Raw genomic sequence first — 19,425 nt, 5'->3', positions numbered from 1 at the left:
TCACCTCTGACAGTCAATAGTACAAATCAGTCTGAAAGCAAGCTCTCTCCTTTGTGTCCAGGGGTAGGTTATTCAGAGTACACAGTTTCAGGCAGTGGAGCAAAAGAAACTAAAACTGTAGGCAAAATCGGCATTACTATGCTTACACACTTAAAATTTCCTTGGCTTATTTTTCATGGCACTATATGTTTGTGCTGGAACCCTGAAGCCATCTGCACAAATGGCAGCAAAGACAGAGCAAGCATCTGAAAAAATGAGAGCTAAAATCACTAGCTTTTATTTACGGAGAGAAAGGCAAATATGAGGTATCAACAACAGAAAAGGGTATGAAATGTAAAAGTGAAAATGAATCTGTTCCAATTTGGGGGGTCTCAATGAAAATTCTGTAGGCAGGGGGATAAAGTATTAGCAAAGATACTCCATTTAGAAACTTAAAATAAAAACAAACAGGTCTTTTTTACCCAAACATGCATAAACACAATAAGCATTAGATTTAGCATCACCTAAAGCAGAAGTTTCTAGACCTGACTCTAGGAGCTGGTCCATTTGCTTTTCTCCTATATACAGAGAATGAGTTTTGAAATGTGTAAGAATCTAATCAGGTGTGGCTCATAAAACACCTTATGTCCAATTTATGATGAGCACTACTCAGCTTTGAAAGTGGAAACAGCCAGCTAGCTTCTAATGTTCCCATGAGAGAGCGAATCCGTTCGTCTACCAGGCAGTCAATGAAAAGCGTCTTGGCAGATTTAGCTCTTACAGGTGTTGTAAGACAACTTGATATATTCAAATTAAAACTCATAAAAAAGACAAATGAGGAGGGAATTATTTCCTCTCAAAAATACTTTGCACCTGCAAAAGAGCTTCTAGCAGGGTGTGCCTTGAGTTGTCTGATCCACTGATGGATTTAAAGGGTAACTAAGCGTTCATATGTCCAATTTATAAAAACTTTTCAGAAATTGCTCTATTGTTCAAAGTGAGATGTTCCTATAATTTAAAGCTTTTCTACCCATCCTGCCCTTTAATCCCTATACAAGCATTTCGTGCATACTTCTGTGTTAAGTAACCCGGAATTGTTTGCCAGGGATAGATATGATGAACTAACATGTTCAGTTCTTCAGGGCACCAGACCCCTCTGCAAATTTGAAATTGCATTAGGGATAGAGGCAAACCTCAGCTATTAACAGGAATAGTGAATGGAATAGAGTGAGTATTGAAATCCATAAATAATCTCCAGATGTCCAAATCCTTTACAGCCAAATATGAAACATGCTGTAACGATTTCCATTGATGCTAACAATTGGAGGAGGAGGCTGATTAATGTCTGATGCCTTCTCTCACTGACCTCTCTCTGCTGACAGAAGCAACAGGCAGGCAAATGGTGAGGGAGCAGGCAGTACAGGCCTGGGAGCAGAGACACACTCAGCAGACTGCATAATTAGCTCCTAAATAACAAGGAGAAGACCATAAACAAGCCAGAAGCAAGCCAGAAGGACTTTACTTCCATTTAGCAGTGATTTCACCATGCCCGCGGCGTGCCGAGAAGATTATACCTGGGCCTGACTGGTACCCTGGATTGTCTCCCGAGGCTCCCAGGATGGCCATCACATCAGGCTGGGTCTCTGAGGCTCCATAAAGCTGCAGAGACTCCCTGAAGCTGCTGTGCTGCAGTGGAAAGGATACCAAGGCCTGCTCAAGGCTGGACTTGTAGCTGAGTTTGATCTTGAGTGTACTTCTTCCCTGCCCCATAGATGAGACCCCAACAATCCTTCTGGCTGCTTAGCAGGGCCAACAGGCTAGAGTTGTAATTACATGGGATCATTTCTATGGCCACACCTTAAGCCTGTAAAGTGCTATCCTATCTAATAAAATAGTAATATGCATATTAACCACCACTCTGCTACACCCACAAGCCACGCCCACCAGCCAATCAGGAGTAAGTATGCAAATTAACCCCAACCAAGATGGCTGTGGCCATGGAGCAAGCAGGAGGCTTGGGTCTCCCCGGCAATGGAGGAAGCCAAGCTTTCCCCACACCCTGGTGGGCCCAGGCCTCCGCTCAAGGCTACAAAGTTTCAATTATAGAAGATAAATAAATCCCAGATACCAGGGCCTCCGCTTGGGTTGCCGGGGGGGTGTGGCCGGCCTGCAAACCACCACAGGCCTCTCGCCCAGGCCGACCCATGCCCCAAGGGAACCCCCACCCTGATCCGGGACACCCGTCAGGGCAAACCAGCTGGCCCCACTCATGCACCAGGCCTCTATCCTAATAAAAGAGTAATATGCAAATTGACTGTCACTCCAACACACAAGATGGCTGCCCCCATGTGGTCAAAGATGGTTGCCCCCATGTGGACACAAGATGGCCACCACAAGATGGCCAGCAGGGGAGGGCAGTTGGGAGGGACCAGGCCTGCAAGGGAGGGCAGTTGTGGGTGATCAGGCCAGCAGGGGAGGGCAGTTGGGAGGGACCAGGACTGCAGGGGAGAGCAGTTGGGGGTGACCAGGCCTTCAGGGGAGGGCAGTTAGGGCCAAACAGGCTGGCAGGGGAGCAGTTAGGCATCAATCAGGCTGGCAGGGGAGTGGTTAGGGGGTGATCAGGCTGGCAGGCAGAAGCAGTTAGGGGCAATCAGGAAGGCAGGCAGGCAAGCAGTTGGGAACCAGCAGTCCTGGATTGTGAGAGGGAAGTCTTTTCACATTCCTTGAGGGGTCCCAGATTGGAGAGGGTGCAGGCGAGGCTGAGGGACACCCCCACCCCCCCATGCATGAATTTTGTGCTTACTATAAGGTTCGGGAGGCTTTAGAAAATGAGATAGCCATTCAAGTAATGTCAGTTGGACTGTCTCTTCCAACGAACTTCCAAGAGGGCCTCCTCTCTTTATTCTATCCCACCTTCCCTACCTTCCTCCAAGAGCAACAGCCTGAAGGGGAGTATGGTGTTTGCAGCCAACATTGAAAAGATATGTGGCCGACCTCTGCTGTATGGCTGAATTGCTGGAAGAATTCCTTTTAAAATATGATTCTGTCTTCTATGATCAAATTCAATGCCACCTAGCTCTTCCCAGAGCCTCCTGGGTGACTCTGTAGCAGTCAATCTCTGTGCACAGAATTCATATATAAAGTCAAACTCTTCAATAGATATTACTTTTTTCCAAAGGTCATATATATGCAAAAAACTGAAGGCACTAAAAGTAAGTAAAAAAAAAAAAAAAAAAAGTGGATTTAGAAGTATGAGAAGTATGCTTGAAACTTCTCCATGTAACTGATTACCACTATTTCAGTCCTGATTTGAGATCTAATTTTGGACATCAATTTGGGGAATATAGATTGAAAACTTAACTTGAACAAAAGTAGGATTGAACTGTGATTCCCAGCTCTCAAATATTGCGTTATGTTTTGGTATGATAGCTTATTGCTACATTGTCCTTGAATTATTAGTCAGGATAAAGCACTGCACACATATAAAATTATTTTACTCTGTTCCTTCCTTAATGAGCTGAATCAATTAGAATTTGATTCTTTGTTGATTGATATGTTATTCACTCTTTGTTGATTAATATGTTATTCACTCAACAAACACTTGTGCAAATTTACGGCCTGTTCCGGGAAGACAACTCAAAAGCCTTTGGAGGGCATATGGCTCTGTGATGATTCATAGTATATGTGACCCTCCGCAGTCAAGGGTCACACTCGGCAGACTGCATAATTAGCTCCTAAATAACAAGGATATTCCTTGGTTTTGAATATCCACTATATTCTTACCAACATTCACTTCTCCCTCCAAAAATAACTATTTTTACCAAGTCCCATGAGATATGAAGTCACTTATAAAGGTGTTAGGATAGAGAAGTATAGGTGACACGAGACATCCTGCTAAGAAACAATATTGATAGTGTGTATTTTACATCGCAGGGGACTAGTCGGCAAGGCAGGGAAAGAGAAGCTGTGATTTCTCCAATTAGAAATGAATTCAGATGAATGACCTATTGAACTTGTCAGTCATTTATACCTGATAAAAGTTTTAATATAAAAGTTTTAAAATAATAGCTTCAATTTTAAGTATTTTTAATAAGTACTTACTATGTAGTGGGCACTATTATAAATGTTTCATAGATAGCTGATCTCATAATAAGAGTATCCAACTGCAATACTCAGGAGAGTTTTTCCCCAGCTTTTAAAAATGTCACAGCACACATAGAACATACACTGAGTGGCCAGATTATTATAATCTCTGAATGCATAATAATCTGGCCACTCAGTGTATATTACACTAGAGTAAACTTCTGCAGCTACTCATGGCTGGAAACCACTGCCCTCAGAACCCACCAGCCACCCTAAGGACTAAAGAAAGAAATCATTCAACACAACTGTAAGCATTCAACACACACTTTTTCTGGCACATTGGCTGGGAATGGCTGACTTGAGAAGCTGAGATTTAATTTGGCAATTGTATAAGACAGAAAATTTTGGAGCAGGACGTATTTAGAGGAAGTTGGAAGACTTTGAACAACCAGGGGGTAGTAAGAAGTCTTAGATTCTTTTAATCTGCCTGAATATGAAATGATAGGCTTTTTCTTCATTGGTTGTTAGGGTATTACTAGTCAGATTTGAAAGCCACTTGGTTCTGGTACTTAGGGAGGAGAGCCTATCATTTATGATACTATATAAAGCCTATGCTTCAATACAACATGTCCATGTAGTTCGGACCTATTGTCAGCGTCCCCTTCAAATCAACCGTGGACTCTTCTGGCAGTTCTCCTGGGCATGTCTTATCTTGTTTGAGAGGAGGCCAGCAGTCTGCGTTCATCAGTTCAGTCTAAAGTCTTTTCACCTTCCAGAGTTTCATCTCTGGGAATTTCAGTTTCTAAATACACACTGTAGTAAGTCATTGTTTCTGAATAAAAATGGTTGAAAAATGATTTTGATGGGCTGCAATGTGAGACGTTCTGCATTCTTTTAAAGTTAGTAATGATTTTGTTCATATATATGACATTTTCTTCTACTTGAAAAGTGTTTTCTAATAATTTATTAGTTTCACGCCATTGAATGCATTTGCCCTTTGATCTCCATGGTTCTTATTATAGGTACATTCTTCTATTTCCCAGTAGTAATAGTTGTTATGTTAAAAATCTTTCATTTCTGTTTTAATTGACTTAATTCTTTGACTCAGGAAGCCAGAAGTCATTTACAAACAAATTACTTTTTTAAAACCCATCAGGCAATAGCCATTACCTTACCATGTACAGATGTAGATACTCCATTTACAAATGTAAATACTAGAGTCACCTGAGAGTGCTTCCTCTTTAAGGTCATGTACAAATACATAGTAGATTTGGGAATTAAAGTATCTAGTCACTGTAATATCTTTCTTAAATGATAAAGAGATAGTGAGGTGGGGAAAGTAAGGGAAGAGAAATAGCCCAATGGAATTCTTCCAAATTAAACCAATGCATTGAAAATGCCCTCAGTCTCACTGATTACATATTTGAACCTGCAGAATAACTGAGATTGAGTACAAAATGTAGAATACAGAGGCTCCTCCACTTTTGGCAGGTTACACTGCAAAAGGCTGGCACGTCCTTTATCCCACACATCCAGAGACTGGACATTTAGCTGATTGAGAGTAGAGGTTCTGTAAGTGCCCATCAATAGCCAAATGGATGAAGAAGTTGTGGTACATATATACAATGTAATGTTACTCAGCCATGAAAAAAGAATGAAATCTTGCCATTTACAACAACATGGAGGGACCTAGAGGGTATTATGCTGAATGAAGTAAGTCACAGAAAAACAAATGCCATATGATTTCACTTGTATGTGGAATCTAAAATACAAAATAATTGAACAAATAAGACAGAAACAAACTCATAGATACAGAGAGCATACATGGTTGCCCAATGGGAAGGAGTCAGGGGATGGGTAAGAAAGGAGAAGGGATTAAGATATACAAATTGCCAGGTATAAAAACAAGGTTGTAAAAGTACAGCATAGGGAATATAGTTAGTAATATTGTGATAACTATGTATGGTGTCAGATAGGACTAGACTTATTAAGGTGATCACTTCATAAGTTACTTAAATGTCTAATCACTATGCTGTCCACCTGAAACTAATATAATATTGTATGCCAACTGTAATTGAAATATCTTTTAATTAACTTTTAAAAGGAGTAGAGGTTCTAGAGTCCGAGTGCCTGGGTTCAAACCCCACTTACCACTATGTGACCTGGGTAAGTTACTTAGCCTTTCTTTACCTCCAGTTTTCTCCCTTTGTACCATTTTGAGAGTTCATATAAAACTGTGCATAAAGGGCAGTGGGTCAACTATTTAAAGTTTAAACACAGATCATTCTCATTTTTCATTATTATCTTCAACATCTACTCGCAAAATAACTGAAAAATCTGTTGGGATAGTTGCTTTCTACCTTGATGACTTCCACCTGTGCCATGAGGTGTTTCTTGGCGTTATGACAACCAACCCTGACCCTATTGCCCCCTACACAGTCTAACCCTGAGCAAATACCAAAGAAGACCTTGGACCTATGGAATTTTCCATGGCTCACGGCAAAAAGTCACCAGGAGCATTTTTATTGTGGTTTAATTCTAAAACAAACTGCAGGCATGCTATTGAACTTACATTAGAATATTAAGGATTCCATATTGGTTCCAATATTCTGGCCACACACACAAAAGGTTTCCCCTCTGTCAATCACTTTCTTGTTCTTTATCTAAAGAAAAGGTCATTATCTCCAATTGAGAATTTACTACATTTAAATGCTGCCAAACAGCTTAGCCCTACCCCTACTTCTTGGCTTTAAAATAGACAGGGGCCCAATGCACCCACCACCTCTGCCATCCATCAAAAGGCTTACAGTCCCCAGGGAAGAATACTAAAAGAGGTCTTCTTATATTTGATAACAACTATTTACTTCCACTATAAAAATGTAGAAGTGTAAAAATATCACTACACCCTTGTGATCCATTGAACCTGCAGAATAACTGAGATTGTGATATAGCTAGAGAAGATCCATTCCATCCATTGATGGAATGGATCTTCTCTAGCTATCCCTCAGCCCAATGTTGAGTCATCAAATGTTACTTTTAGTAACCCTAACATTAAAGGAGAGAAATTTTTTCTTGGCATCCAAATACATTTCTCCTTGTCTTTTGTAAATAGTGATTATATCTAGTTAAAAGCAGCACTATTAATGCTATTATACAGGCACAATATGGTTACCTAATGGCCATAGATAACAAGATAACTATTGGAAAACTTTCTCCAAGTGTTAACTACTTTATAAACAAACTTTAGGGAATGAAAATTACCTTTAGACTAGATGCAACCTCAAAGATACTGTCTTTATTGCTTAAAATTCCAGTGAGGTCAGAACTTGACTTTCCTTTGGCAGTCCTAGATGTAGACCAAGATACATCACCTGTCTGTTTCTCAGCAAGCTGTGACATGGAACTGTCCATGTGGTTTTACCACACACCTTTTACTTATAATGGCTTTCCCTCTTAATGGGTCTGGAAAACACCCATCTTTCAATACTCAACTCAGGCATCTCCAGCTCTGCAAAGCTTTTTCTGACTGCCCTCCACCCAACTCCAATAAATGGACTTGAGCATTCCCTCTATTGTACTTTAATTATACTCTATTCATCTATACCATTTTATGCTTTTATTGCACTATTGTGGTCTGCCCTAGGATATGAGCTCTGCAGGGTCAGTGACTACATTTTAATTGGTTTTGGCATCTTCAGAACTTAATATAGATCTTCATAGTAGGCATTAATAAATATTACATAAAATTCCCTCATTCTCATATTTCCCATCTACCTAATCTACCTAATAAAAGAATAACATGCTAATTGACCATACCTTTGTGATGCCCACCAGCCAATCAGGAGTGAGTATGCAAATTAACCCAACAAAGATGGCAGGTTAATTTGCATACGCAGGCGCCGGGGGCGGAGTGGGATGCAGGCATGCCGCACCACCGCAGCCGCTCCAGGCTTCTGGGCAGCATGGGAAGGCAGAAAGGCGGCTCCAGCCAGAGCAAAGGCAGTGCCAGCAGCCAGGGGAAGGAAGGCCCATTCTTGCACGAATCTTCATGCATTGGGCCTCTAGTTATTGTATAAAATAAAACATCTATTTCTGATATATGACCTCTCATCATACATATATCTTTTTTAGCATTTAAAAATGTTTATCTCTATTGTTTTTATTTCCAGAAGTTCTATTTAATTCTTTCAAAACCTATGTGGTCTCAAATTTATTATGTTCAAGACTTGGGTAGCTAGTTTTCATTTGTTTTTATGTCTTGACTCTCCTTCATGGTGATTCATTTCCTCATGTGGTTTGTAATTTTTTAATTTGTGAACTCATCTTCTGCAAAGCCTATTTTCCCCTGGAGATCCTGATTGCTCTAAATATGGAGAAAAAATAAAACACTTTGAGTCCTTTCAGATGTGTTTTCACTAGGGATTTGAAGTCATTCAATAGCTCCAAATCAGCTTCTAATGCTAATTTCATGGTTTAAGTTTTCCGTACCACCCTGGTAGGATAAATTCAGACTCTACACCTACATTTGGCACAGCCCAGATGTGGCTTTAAACTTCTCTTAAGAAACTCTTCCTTCTTTCCACAAGGCCTTGGACAAATAGTGAACATTATTTCTGTTTTTCTGAGCTGGTAGAAAAAGTTTTTGTAGATCTCTTTAGACAAACAGTGCAGCTTTTTAAGACTTCAGACTTCGTGCACAGAGTTCTTTTTCAGCTCTCCAACCTCACATAGATCCAAAGCCATATCTCTGGTTCCCAACCTCCGGATTCTAGGTACATTTTTTATCTGAAACTCACTTGGGCAAGTGATATTAGCTCCTACTTACTGCTCTGGTTTTAGTTTCCCTCTTAATCCTGTTACTTAGGATTTCCTTTTCATTATTTGAGTTAAGCTATGTACTAAATAATTGGTGGAGAAATATTTTTCTGGCACTTGAATTTACATCCTTGTCTTCTTAGTCTTCCATGTTGTTGAAAGTTCCACTTTATATTTTCAGAATACCTCACAGACTTTCTCAAGTGATCCACCTAATAACTCAAGAAAGATTAGCCATGTAGTAGGTCCTCTTATACTAGGTAACTCTGTAGAATAAAATAGTTTAAGAAACTTACCTCAATGTTCATGGATTAAGTTACCTTACCAGTTTGAAAAACTCAGGTCTTCTAGTTTTAGCCGAACGCTGTGTAAACTGAGGCTCATGGATTCAATCGATACCTAGGGAAGGCAAAGGTGGACTTTTGGCAGGTAGTCCTGAAAAATACCACCAACTTGATCTTTTGTGGGCTCTAGACCTAATTTATCCCCTTAGATCTTATCTTGCTTCCCTTTTTTTGAATTTCTACCACTCTCAAATACACTAAGCAATATTTTCACCCAGCTATCTTTTAAATTGTCCACTCAAACCTCATGAATTTACCCAAATCTATCTTTGTCCATAGGAATCACTCTTCCATGCCTAATCATAGATGTTCATCTCCACCCTAAAACTTTCTGGTTTAATGGCATCCTTTTGCACTCACACATCATTCACTCACCCAGTGAATGGAGGGAATTAGCAATATAGGCCAAATTTAAACTGCAAGAGAATAATGTAAAGACCTGGGGGTCTACTAAAGAATTATATGCTCATCATAGAAATTGTGTACCTTTTCTATCTTTGTTGACCCATATTATTATACTCTAGACTTTTCTTGGGGTGAAAACTCTCTCTGAATGAAAAGTGTTCTGAGATGTCTGGGTTCTGTGTAAAAATAACAAGCCCATATATGGAAGACATGTCATGTTATTCACTTGCAATTGGCCCCTTTCAACACTCCCAGACCAGGGCCATCAGTACCCAAAGCAAGCCAGACTGAGGAACAGAATCCTAAATCAGAGAATTCACTTGCCTCACCTACCTTCCTCTACTTCAAATCTTTTCTCTCATTGAATCCTCTTGGATCCTGAAATATTTGACTTTGTACCTTGGCTTTTTTTTTTTTTTTAGACTTGTCTGGATTTAGTGGGTTGCCTCCAACTGTTCTCCTTCATCCTGACTACAATCCCCTTGGAAACATATTCTGAAAATTTTTGTGACCTTGAAAACCTCAATAGAAAATAAGCAGCACTCTGTTAACTGAAACTCAAAGGGCCCCATTCCCATCTTCTGCACAGGAAGGGAGATCAAACCCTTTTAATTTATGAACACCAATGAAATACTGATAGGATAGTACAAGTGTAGCCATAAATCCTACACCAAATATTTTATTACACATTCTGAATAAAACTAAGAGCAAATGGCATATCGTCACACTAGATTGAGGGAAATTCTGTGCCTACCCCCCAAAAAAACAACTCCTAAAGTCAATCAAAAGTCTTACTAGCTCAAATTTCATTACAAGCAGAGAAAAAAAGAAAATATTTACAAATGGAAATCAGAAGAACAGGCACTCCTGAGTATTAGCTTCAAAACATCTTGCTAATTTGTTCACCTTTGTAGTCTCCTTACCTTTGGTCAGTGTATGCAAGGGAAATCTATGTAGAAGCAGTTGCTTTCTGGGATTTTTGTGATGTTTGTGCCAAAATTGAATGCTTAAGGTTATCTTCTTGCTGAAGATGACACTTGTCACAGCATGATTGCCAGCAACCCAGGAGAGTTAATGCAAATAGTTTCATATTATCATGTCTGAGATTACATTAGTGTCACAGTGCATTGGGTTAAATATTTCTAGCATGTTATATCTCTGTTGTCCATTCCTGCTCACAGGCTGCTGCAAAACATAAAAATGAGAGTCACCCAGCTGTGATCTGAAGAAATGTTAGGATAGGAAGCTATTCTTTTAACCCATTATTATTATTATTATTATTATTATTATTATTACTATTACTATTTTACCATTAAAAATGCTTAGATTAAGCAATTGGCAATTCAATTGTTGACAATGCAGTGTTAGGGGGAAATATGACTCAGATGATTCTGCTATCAAAATCTCACAAATATTTTTATGTATCACCTTCAGATAGAAGGGGTTAAGGAAACCAGCTTGGAACACAGAGATTTTCTTCTTCATGGCTTCCATATAGAGCTCTTGCCTTCTAAGATTTGACTTCGTTGGGGACTCTCTGACCCTGGTCAGTAAGTGCAGTCTGAGAACCTGATACTTGTATGGAGCGAGAAGGTCAAAGAACATGACAATCTGGAAGGTCGCAGAACGTGACAACCTCATCCAGCAGGAGTCCACTTAAGTGCATCTACTGGGGGCAGTGAAGGATGTTGTTGATGAATGTTAACACGGCTGTTCCTGAAATCAAAGGCTTTCTTTGGGATATAATGTTGCTTTATTCTGGGACTCTGCAGGGTTTCTGTGGCATTGGGCTTTGTTTGAAAATTCAAAGAATTCTCCAATGGCAAGCTTGGCTGTTCTAAAAAAAAATAATCAATTAAAAACCTAAGTGCATTAGACACTATGAAAGCAAGTCACAAATGTTCTTGGTTTGCATCTGAAAAAAAGAAGAGAGATTGAATGTTATTTTAGTATCAAGGACAACTACACCTAATGGGGTGAATTCTTTCCACAAAGAAACTATAAGCAATGGAAAATGCCAAGGCCTATCATTGTGTTGGCAGGTTAAACTAAATAATATGTTCTAAATATTTAAATGTATAATTGGTTTTACTTTATTGCTTTTTAGGGGGCTGCAGAGATGTGGGGAGAAAGGTACCTAACTTTCTACAGGTGCTGTAGTCCTATCAGTTATGTTAGTATTTTCACCATTGGTCCCACTGATTTCCCAGAGAGGTTTTCCCCAAGTGTAATACGTTTTGTTTTTATTTATGCATTGGATATGTCATCCTCATCTAGCTGTCTCATTCACCACTGCATCAGCTTTATCAATATCTGGGAATAACATTACCCACACAGCACAGTCATATTTCTGTAGTCTGCTCTGGATGTGAATGGTCAGAAATGTTTTTTCTGGCAAATCTCCTTAGGAAATAAGCATGGGATATACCACCTTTGCCTGGAAGGTGAAAGAAAGGGCAGACAGCACTGAGCTGTACATTTGTATCAAGCCTTGTTCCTTCCATAAGAATTGAGGATGCTATGGAACCGTGGAAAAATTACAGCCCTCACCTTAAGCAGGAAATGTGGCTCTGAAGACCAAAAACAAAACAAAACAAACAAACAAAACAAAAAACAAAAAAAGCAGGGCTTCTTCACTCACTTTGCAGAGTCCAGCTCTGTTTTCTCACAAGATACAGAAGAAAGTCAACAACAATAATAATAGTGGACATTTATTGAGTGTTAGCACCAGGCATTCTAAGTGCTTTAAGTATATTAACACATCTGATCCTCACAACAGCCTGTCTACAGATGAAGCAACTGAGGCTTAGAGACATTTTGACATGTGTCTAAGGCTACAGAGCTGGCAACAGCAAAATGGGAATTTGAGGCCAAGCAGTATGTACCATGCTTGTTACTCTTCAAATCTTATTGAATCGGCATTGGATGTCAGCGTCATGCAGAACCCACAAGTGCTAAAAAGAAGGCTCTAGTATTTTGAAAACACACAGCAAGTCATGGATATAGTGATCAATAGGAGTGCCTAAAAAACAATAAAGACCCTGATCCTAAAAGCAGCTAATGGAATAAAAGAAATGGTCCAGTTTTTGTCAGGTTTATCTTCCAGTAGAGTCTCAGCTTTTACTTCACAGTGGGACCTTAAGTAACAGATGACAGTTGACATTTCAATCAGTTTTATACTCATGGGGAGACTTTTCCTGTCTCCTTTCACCTAACATTGGATATTTGTTTGCATATATCTTCATACGTGATCAACATGTGCCTCTTCCTTAGATCCAGTTATTTTTTATTCCTGTGGATTCTCTTATTATCCTTTAATCCCTTTCTTTCAAAGTGTTTTGTTTCTTTTTTCCCCTCTAGATAGCATTTTAGCCACTCCCAGGAAAGCCTTTTCCAGGCTGTGCTGAATATTTGAACTCAGACTTCAGATCCAGGAGTTCTTTGATACCAGGATCAGTCCCTCTGCCACTGAATCCACCGAGTTGTGCCAGCACCCCCAATCACCTGGCCAGGATGGGTGGCCTGAAAGTGGAGGGGACGAGACAAAGTTCAGATTAAGAGTCCTAGGAGGAGAAGAACTGAGATCTAAGACTGGAGAAAGAATGCATTGGAGTAAAAGTCACCAGATGATTTATGAGACTCAGAAGAGATTCTCTCAGTGGAGGTAAACAGGATGGTGGAAAGTTCCTACAGGTGAAAAAGCCTATTGCATCCTCTTCTGTGATAATAATACACACTAAGGGGCCAGTCTGACCCCTTGGATTTTTATTGGGGTCCCAGGACTCTGAATAGAAGAAAGAAGCAGATACTACTGAGGAAGCAGGACTGACGGCATAACTGTGGTAAAAATACAATTCCCATTGCTAAAAAGTTATTAACAATTTTTAAGGTCAGGACAACAAAGCTTTAAACCAAGAATGGGGCCCTTCTAAGCACAAGACCCTGTAAAACTTCACAGGGCACGTGCCCATGAAGACAGCCCTTCCAGGAAGTTGCTATGAAAGGAGAGGTCTCTCTGCTGGAGAGCTGTTTATTTCACAATTAATCATTGGGTTTTGCCCATGGGCCCACTAAAGGAGAAGACGTGTAATTATGGTAGAAAAGCTGTTGAAGAACTGGAGGAAAAATATACATTTTATAAGCAATTGTCAGACACAAAAAAAAATCTATGATAAAGTCATATGAGCAGTTAATAATCTCCCCAGCAGCAGATAGCTATCATCTATCTCTGTGTGTATTTGGAGATAACTCCAAATTGAGAGATATCACCCTTGAGGCCACTGAGTTAAAAGTAGTAAAAAAGAAAAAAAAAGAAAGAAAGGCATAATTTTGAGAGACTAGAAGAAAAGGAAGAGGGAGTTGCTGGGGAAATGAGAAAGAAAAGGTACATATGTGTTTGTATCATGTGCACATGGTTTTTGTGGGAGAGGGAGGAAGAGAAAAAGAGAAATGTGAAACATGTAGATGTATAAACAAATGGAAAATTACTATAGGTAAAGAAATAAAAACAAACATTTAATTGCAAATAATATTCTTAGGAAGAAAAATGCTTGATCAGTTGAGTGGTTAGGAGCCAGGGAGGTGGGCTGGAAGAACTTTGATTAATCAGTTTGGAAATACTTAGATTAGTAACTAATGCAAAACAAATTTGCTTTTTTCTCTCCTCATTAATTTGTATTACGTGAAGGAAATTACATTGACAATAAACATTAGAGAACTGAACATTTTGCTAAAACAGAAGATACAACTGTATTATTAAATAAATACACAGCAGTCCCTCTCCAATTAGTTACTGTTTATAAAGTGCAATGAGATTCCTGTGTGAAGGGTGCTGTAAAATTGTATATTATTATAGTTCTGATTAAGGCTAAAATGACCACAAATGAAAAAAAAAAAAAAAGGTACCCATGCTCTGTGTATCTTGATACAGATGATTGTTTCCTTGTTCAAAGGGTCTGAAAATCTTCTCTGGGAGAATGACAAATTTATATGAATTTCTGCACCACGAATCTATACGGACTGTGTTCTGGGGTGAGTTAGGGCCAGAAAAGTTCAGAGAGACCTGATTAACAGCTGTTCATCACACCAGAATTTTTCTAGCTCCTGCCGAGCTCCAGAATGAAACTGACAGGGATTCTGATAAATGCACCCGAAGGACAGGAAATCTCGTCAGTGTCACTGGGCTGCTGGTCACTTGGGGAGGCTCAAAAGGGAAACTTCTGTAGACTCCTAGAATCTGGACTTTGAAAGTCCTTGGAAAGAATCTGGCCTTGGAAAGACCCCAAGACCTCCTGGAATGCGCTCCAAGAGTAAATTTCCAAAAATAAAGCAGCACGAGGAGCAAGATGAGTGGGGTGCAGATGTAGACACAGAGGCAGGTGGGAGTGGCTCTCAGAGCAAGTGTACAGAAAGGCATTTTTTGTCTTTGGAGAAAGGTGTGAGTGTGCGTGTGTGTGTGTGTGTGTGTGTGTGTGTGTGTGTGTGTGATGTCATGAGAGGATATTTGGCCTATTCATTTCATGAAGAAAAAAATAATGGAATCCAAGAAATTAAAGCATAAAGTTGAGTGTGGAGGAGGGGCCAGTCAGGATATTTGTAGAGCCAGGAGTTCAACAGTTGTCAGCAACCAAGACAGGGAATCGATAACCAGGACTTTTAAACAGCTGAATAATTTTATACTGATAACTTCAGGGTCACAAGGCAATCTACAGTTATTGGCTCACGTAGTTGTCCCCTAACCCTTTCTCTTTGCATTTGGGTAAAACAGCTCTGCTTTGGCTGGCCTAAGCCTGTGCTGTTTTTACATTAAAAAACATGGTCATGATGATCACGATTTGTTTCACTTTGGATTAACCCTTGGCATGGCTCCAAGCACAGCAGTCAGACACCGATGGGCTCTAATCCACACATAAGTGAGCAGGCTGGCTCTCACAGGCGGACATGCCCAGGGCGCGGCACCATCTACTGCGCTAGACTTTGGATGTCTTCTGGGCATCAAGAAACAGAAATGTATCCCTAGTGCAAGCTGATGCTCACCTTGAAAATGTGAAGAAGGAGGCTATTACAAGTGGAGTTGGGAAGGGGAGTCGGAGAGCAAAGTATAAAGGCATTTGCCTTTTCAGCAATGGAGGTGGGTGTACAACTCGGTTACTCTTTTGGTCTCTACTGCTGTGAGATTTCATAATGTTACAATCTCCTGGGGAATAGGGAGAAAAAAATATAAAAAATATGAGGAAAGCAAAGGGAAAAAGTCAGAAATTTAAAAATAGCTAATATTTAATTTGCAGGTTCTAAACACTTGAGTAAGAACTTCACATGATTTTTATTCTTGAATTCTTATCACGACCCCAGAAGAGTGGATCTTTAATAATAAAGTACCCGGGAGATAGGTACTAATCTTCTCTCCTTGTTGCAGATCAGGAAGCTGGTGCAAAAAGAAAGTCACTCACCCCACGATGTGCAGTTAGACAAACCCGAATCTGTCTGACATTGGAGTCTTCACTCCCATCACAATGCTGCACTGTCCTCTGATATAGACTGAAAAGGGAATTGAAGAGTCACATAAGTTAAAAAGGACCAGAGAGAAAAGGATTAGGAGGTGAATGTTCTCAGACTCTGAGAGCTTTGGAAGAGATTGCAGATATGAGATAAAGTGAGATGTTTTTCATCAATAAGAAAGGATCCCATAATTGTGCAAAGCAAACTCGCAGGGAAACTATTTTTCAGCTCAATATCAGTTCCCCCGGGAAATAGTAGGCTTTGTTGAATGACACTTTTACTTAACCTTAGAGGGGATATAACTGAGTAGAATTGCCTCCTCACAACTTGAATGGTAGCCATGGATGGAAATAGGTACCATCTTTCTTTAAATACTATTCATTCTTGAGTCATCCCCATGTGAATCATATAGCTCCGTCTTTAGAAAACTAAATTCAATGCATAGTCCACGTTCCTGGCAGCATGAAACATGCATGAAGGATGCTAATTACTTTTTATTCTCTGCCCTTTATGCTTTGAAATGGAGCAGAAGAGGATGTTAAGTATTTGGCCACATGTCTGAAAGTAGAGAGGCCTTAAACAAAGTTAGTTTTCCTACTCTGCTTTCCCTCATCATTCTTCTGATTTAGGAGTCTCCAGAGATTGAGAGAGAGAGAGAGAGAGAGAGAGAGAGAGAGAGAGAGAGAAATAATGAAAAATTTGAGAATGTGCTATTGGCTACTGTGGTGCTCCCCTTAGATCTCCCTTCAGGGCTGATGCCCTATTGATGGAAATCTGGGTTGCTGATGTCACAGTTGCATCCTTCACTGGTAACTGCCTTCAGCTAGAGAGAACTGCCCCATTCAAGGTACACTCCTCCCAAGGGTTGGCCTATGGCTAATGACTGGCAGGTGTGGAGGTAGGAAGGCCAGGCTCCTTCCCTTAACCCTTTGCACTCGCTTGCTTTTTTCTCGATTCCTTTATTCTAATGCTAACCGTGTCGAGTCACACTCAACATCTGAGTGCAAAAGGTTAATTCAGGAAAACTCCCAAGGGTCTTCCCAGCTCCAGAGCTAATAGGAGGATCTACTGAGGCCTCATCTCCAAACACATCACAGGTCACCTTATCCTTCTGCTTGGTCCTGCCTCCTCTCTTCCTGACAGAACTCTCTCATTCAACCTTTGAATGCAACTCTACCTCAGAGTCTGTTTCTAGTGAATCCAATCTAAGACAACCATCGGATATATATTTTATAATGAATACTGCATATAAATGGTAACTATATACATACTGTATTCAAATATTTCACTATAAAACACTCATGAAATTTAAAATAAATGTGGGGAAAATAAATACAAGTTGAAGTTTTAATTTGTTCTTCTCACATCTCAATTAATTTTATTGTGCAACCTCTCCATCTAACTTTACACACACAGAGGAGGCTGGTCTTATTCAATTAATAAGTGAAAGGGTTTATCTTAAGTGTCACAGAGAGTGTAAACATGATCTTACAGTGTAGTTAAGAAGAAAAAACACTTTTACAGAACTACAGAATTGCATAGGGAGGAATTGAGGCATGTGTGTAACAATGCATAAGCTATAGACACACCAAATACCCTAGGGTATCCATGGGAGCTGAGGACACTCCAGTTGGGGAATTAGAATATTTCCTGGATGAAGTAGGATGAAAGGGGATGGTAGTATTTCTAAAGGAGAGAATAAGGATGAAGGGTAGGCATTTCAAGAAGAAAAGAAGATAGGCAAGGAAGGTGCAAGGTGGTTTTGGAAAGTAAAGATCAGAGAAACTTCAGGTGTGTAGGTTTATGTGGGAGAGAAGTAGAAGATAAGGCTAGGAAGGTGGGGAGGGGCAGTCTCACGATGGTGAGGACACTCTGAATGCAAGGCTAAGAGGTGCTGGCTCTGTTATGTTGGCAATGAGGAGCCAGAAAAGGGTTTGGAGGAGATGAGTAGAAGATTAGTCTGGTAGCAACATTCAAACAAAGCAGATAGAAATTGTACCTAGAGTACAAAAAATTTGGCATTGAAAGGAAAATAGATTAGCGACAGAACAAGGAAGAAGTAGGAGACATGAGTGAGAAGAGACAAAAACATATTCATAGAAAAGATGTCACAAAAAATCCAGATCATCTGTAGAATAAGGGAAGCACCAGAGAACTGGGTTTTATGCAGCTGTGATTTACAGGACTTGGTGCTATCACCAAATATAAGGACAGTAGGAGGGACTAACTCTAGAGAAAATGATGTCTTTGTTCTGACATTTTGACTTTAGGGTGATCATGGGACATTTCGGTGGAAATATTCAGTAGTTTTACAGGGCTGGAGTCAAGAAAAAGGCTAGAACTAGACATGTAAATATCAGAGCCATCTGCATAGCAGTGCTATTTGAGTTCTTGAGAAGGCATGAGTCTCTTGGAGAGAGATTCACACACAGCCAGAGTTTCAGAGAATGCAAGAGGGAGACAGATGGATCTGAGGTGGGAAAAGGGCGTGTTAGAAGGTAAGGAAGAAGACACTCTCAAAACAAGGGCAAGAGTGATGAAAAACTATTGTCAAGGTACTGAAACCTGCAGGAAGTCCAGGAAGAATGAGCGGAAACCATCAGGAGGGTGATGAGGAGATTATGGTAATCTTTAAGAGAACAATTTCAGTTGATCTGGGGGGAGGAAGAAGAGAGGCGTTGTGAGTTTTATACACCTTTCTTTTTAAGTTTGGCTATGAATATAGCATGAAAGAATGTGGTGGAAAGAGAGTGACAGATACACAAATACTTTCAAAGTAGGGAAAACAGGTACAAGGAAGAGGGAGAAGGTGCTCTAGAGATTGAGAGGTTGGTGGATCATTCAAGTAGGAGGCAAATTCAGCCAGAGCATGGAGGAAAACATTGTGCCTTGTAAACAAAGGTCTCAATTCTCTGAGTCAATAGAAAATAAAGAACAAGGGTGAAGAGGCAGGCACTGCAGATCTGGTTTGAATTTGCCCAGTTTTTGTTGAACTTTCACAAATTTCACTCTCTTGGGGAGAGAGCTACCACTACACACACACACACACACACACACACATATACATATATATGTCCCATAGAGACCAGCTCCCACTAAAACCTAATGTAATTCTAAAAGAAGGGTGCTTTGGCAGCTTGGTGTAGAAGATGAGCAATTAGATCATCCTCTGGCTCCCTGGGTGTCCTTTATTTAAAGACATTGCTGTCAACCTCCAACTGGTATAAATGCCACCCTCTCTCCCTCTTGTCCTTCAGCTCCGAAAAGTAAAGACCTTTTGGCTTAGGAAATTAAGGAAGAT

The sequence above is a fragment of the Eptesicus fuscus genome, chromosome 10 (genome assembly GCF_027574615.1).
Source record: "Eptesicus fuscus isolate TK198812 chromosome 10, DD_ASM_mEF_20220401, whole genome shotgun sequence".
NCBI classification, from domain to species: Eukaryota; Metazoa; Chordata; class Mammalia; order Chiroptera; family Vespertilionidae; genus Eptesicus; species Eptesicus fuscus.
Note: the sequence above shows the minus strand (reverse complement) of the source record.